This window comes from Pyxicephalus adspersus, unplaced genomic scaffold (assembly GCF_032062135.1).
Source record: "Pyxicephalus adspersus unplaced genomic scaffold, UCB_Pads_2.0 Sca2185, whole genome shotgun sequence".
Taxonomy (NCBI): domain Eukaryota; kingdom Metazoa; phylum Chordata; class Amphibia; order Anura; family Pyxicephalidae; genus Pyxicephalus; species Pyxicephalus adspersus.
In genome coordinates this window covers 557-4,456 of record NW_027319192.1, presented here as the reverse complement: position 1 = coordinate 4,456, position 3,900 = coordinate 557, and the positions used below count along the sequence as shown (strand labels likewise).

At 34.6% G+C, this 3,900-nt stretch overlaps 1 long non-coding RNA gene across 1 annotated transcript; it reads left to right on the top strand.

Moving 5' to 3' along the window:
• The first annotated feature begins 1,007 nt into the window (after nucleotides 1–1,007).
• Nucleotides 1,008–3,084, top strand: LOC140321310 (uncharacterized). Its single transcript, XR_011918896.1, has 2 exons — nucleotides 1,008–1,103; nucleotides 2,616–3,084. It is a non-coding gene; the product is annotated as an uncharacterized lncRNA (long non-coding RNA).
• The last annotated feature ends 816 nt before the right edge of the window (nucleotides 3,085–3,900 follow it).

Sequence of the window (3,900 nt, the reverse complement as noted above, 5' to 3'; positions counted from 1 at the left end):
TCAATGTCCACAATCTGTGCCACATTCTTTTTTTTTTTTTTTTTTTAGACAACTTCCCTCTTTAGAACAACATCTGCCTTATGTTTATACTGTTTTTCAGAGTCTCTGATATAATGGTCTGCACGTTAGATTCCAGAGGTGCCTTGAGGAAAACTTTAGCAAGCAAAACCACACAAGCAGTGGGAATGCAAAATCAGCTTAAAACAGTCAATAGCCTAATGAATGGTTTCAAAAGTATCTTCATGCCCAAGTAAAGTTGTTCTCTGTAAAAGGAGAGATCCTACACAGCTTTCTAATTAGTAACAATAAGGCAATAGTAACAATAAGTAACAATAAGGTAATTGTAAGGCTGTATGTCAGATTTTATAGGGTGTCAGTGTCAGTTTTCAGAGAATAAATCAGTCCTTGTCTGCTGCATTAAGCAAGGAGAGCATTTAAAAAATGTATGAAAACTGTAGATGAGGCAGTTGATGGTTTTCATTAGTTCATAATAAACAGTAGAGGGCAGCAGAGCGGCTACAATGGTCCGCTTCCTGCCATCAAGAAAACCACGTCATTGTGTATTAGGGATGTTGGTGCTAACTCTTGTAGTCTGGGCTCCCTACAACACAAGGCAATGGCTGCAAAGGAAGACATTCTGCAGTGTAGCCATGGGTCTTAAAAATTTGCTGTTCTCTGCAAAGGATGTAAGGTGTATATGGGTACTAATTAAACAAATATTTTCCAGCAGCAGGAAGAAGACGTGTCATTTTTTTTGTTTTTTACTTATATTTTGAATACACATTTATCTGGTTCCCAGTCCTCATCAACTATTCGAAACCATATCAATGTAATTTTCAAATATGTGATTGATATGTTGGCTCTGATGTAATGATTGCATGAAGCCTGAACTAACAAGTAAAGGAAAAAGAATCCTTTGCTCGTCTGCTTTATCTGTTTACCAGTGTAACTCTCAAATACCATTTTTTTAAATTAAAAAAGTAAAAGTTGGTTAAAAAAATATTTCTAGATGATTAGATTTCATGGGGCGACTCTTCCTGTCTATATCGTATCCAACCTATTACTTGCATATGGAGCACAATTGCATTGCTTATTCAACAAAGGTAAAATCTATTATTTCATAGAGTTTTATTCGTTGTTTTGTCTTAACAAATATTGTGATGGTTGGGTATGAGTATTTCCCTAGCTTATTCCCCAGCTCAGTCAGACTGGGTATGTTAAAGCCGACCTAAACTAAACGTTTTACCTCACATAAAAGGGTAGACGACAGCTCTTTTATATAAGGTAAAAAAATGCCTTGATTTTTGGGGGGAGGGGGTAAAGCCAGAACGGGAGCGCAGAGCCTCCCGTGATACATATGTCATGGATCCCCAGAGGTTTCTGGCTGATTTGTCTTCAATGGGATAAAAAAAAAAACGCCAATCCCACGCGTTCACCGTGAGATCGTCACCCAGTGCACGCTTCCTCCGCACAGGGACGACGTGGGAGCACATCCAGGAAACCCCTGGAGGGATCGACAGATCTGCGAATGTAAAGGTGAGTGAGGCCAAACCCCCCCCCTCCACAGCTTCCCTTCGCTTTAATGTTTTATCATTTGATTGGCTGGAAAGTTTTTTTTTCACAAGTTCTTTAAAAACATCAAAAATGTATTTACTCCCTAAACATCTAAATATAGCATGTTTGCAGTATTATCTATTTATTATTATTATTATTATTATTATTATTTTTTTTTTAATTATAGGCCTAATTTTGAGATGCCTAGATTTTTTTACAGCTCTACTTGGAAATGTTAAGTGGTTTTGTATTAATGTTCTTATAAATAAATGTATATTTTTTAGAAAAAAAAGTAATATAGCATATGAATATTTTGCAGTCAGTAGGTGGGGGCTTGTTTACATACCTCAATAGCTGGAGCTAAGCATATTTTGAACTTGGATGGTAATACCATAAAACCAGGTGCTGTAGGCGCTGCATTGTTGCCTTAAAAAGGTTGTTCAGTAAGGTAGGATCTAAATGACAAACTCCATATTCTGCATAAACTGCATATTCCACTACTGAACAAGTATGTAGTAATGAGTCTATGTATAAGAATAGCATAAGCAGAATGATGAGTTCAAATGTGATATGTTTGCATGTATACAAGGCATGTGTACTAAGATTACATAGTAAAGAAAAGATTCAAGAAAGTACATTAAAAAATCCTTTTTTTCCCATTACAAAATACATTACTTTCCAATGATATTTTAATGTACGACAGTCATGTAAAGTAGCACTAAGAAAGAGCAGCTGCAAAATATCAGCTGCAGGCTTTGGGGCTCTGATGGATTTTAAATTCCTCTCATCTAAAAAATTAAGATTAGCTCTGCTCCATCCCCAGCGCCAGAGCTTTCTACTCCAAATTCCAGACTAGAAATCGTGGATGGACATGAACAACTCATTGAACACTAAAGTAGCAAATGCAGAAAATCACTGTGCTTATTATATAATAAATGCACTGAACACTTTTTATATTGACTGGATAAAATTGTCTCTTATTGTTCAATTATGTAGGTATGTGTTTCTCCTTATAAAACTGTAGGTAAATGTGAACACTTGCTCATGTTCATGTTTTTCAGGGCACTTCATGGAATTTGATGCATCAGTGGATGCAGCTGCTAAACCATACAAAGTTGATCCCATTGTAAATATTTGCAGATTTCTTTTAGGGTAAATATTTTTTTATATATGGAGCTATCTAGATTTCCTGTCACTGTTCTCATTACACATGTATTGCCACATTTGTGCAAGTATAAATATAATTTACCAGTAAATAAAGTTGGGTAACCATTTTATTTAACTTGGAAGTTCACAAAGACAGCGGTTTTATAGTAATTTGCACTGACTTGATTCTGATTCCCTCCACTGGTCAGGAATATAATAGGTTGTTAAATTTAGTGAAAGCTGACAACTTCAAACAGATCACCCTGATGTTACATAGTAAGTTAGGTTGAAAAATACATAAGTCCATCAAGTTCAACTACTAGGGAAATAAACATATCCCAGATATAAAACCCTATTGACATAGTTGATCCAGAGAATGGAAAATGACATAAATACAACAAAATATATATTACCAGGTTTAACGCTTTTTAACTCTAACTCCACAAACCTCAATAAGGTAAAAAAAGGGAAAAGACATTACATACACTTTAAAGGGGAAGGTTTATATGTAATGGGACAGAAAATGGGTTGAAAGTTTTAATAAATTTATAGATTTTTAACTAACATTATGGGAGAAAAGTTTGAAGACTACAGAGAGGTGTAGGAGTGAAGGTAACAGGGACTGATACAGTAAATGCTGTGGCTATCAAGAAAAATTAACCACTTATACTAATACAGAAAAAACAAACTTGATAGTCGGGTATATTATTTTATGTTCACTTGAAGGTTTCATAACAAAGTTAAGAACTGAAAGGCAGAATTTGCTATACAAAAATACACAACCTATTATTGAATTGCTGAATTTTAACGTTTAAAATATGATAATGCTAAAGAAGAATGCATTATGACTTCCAAGAGATGAGGGTACTATATTATATGACATTATAGGAAAATTGTGAAACCTAAACTATGTAATTTGGTAAATGCTATCTTAATATTATGAAACAAATTGCCATAGAAATATTTTACTAATTGTAATAAAAAAAAAACCCTGGGATATCAAATGGCAGTGCTGTAAATTGATTTAAAAGATCTATGTATGTCAATATAGTCATAATACGATTTGATTTGCCAAAAAACAAATCAGATTGTTTAGACTAAATGCACACGGAGGGAATATGGATTAGCTGGTTAACAGCCATTTTGCCACTTTAAGCCTATCCCTAGTGGGCTTTCATTCAATGGGTAAGCGCTTGCCAC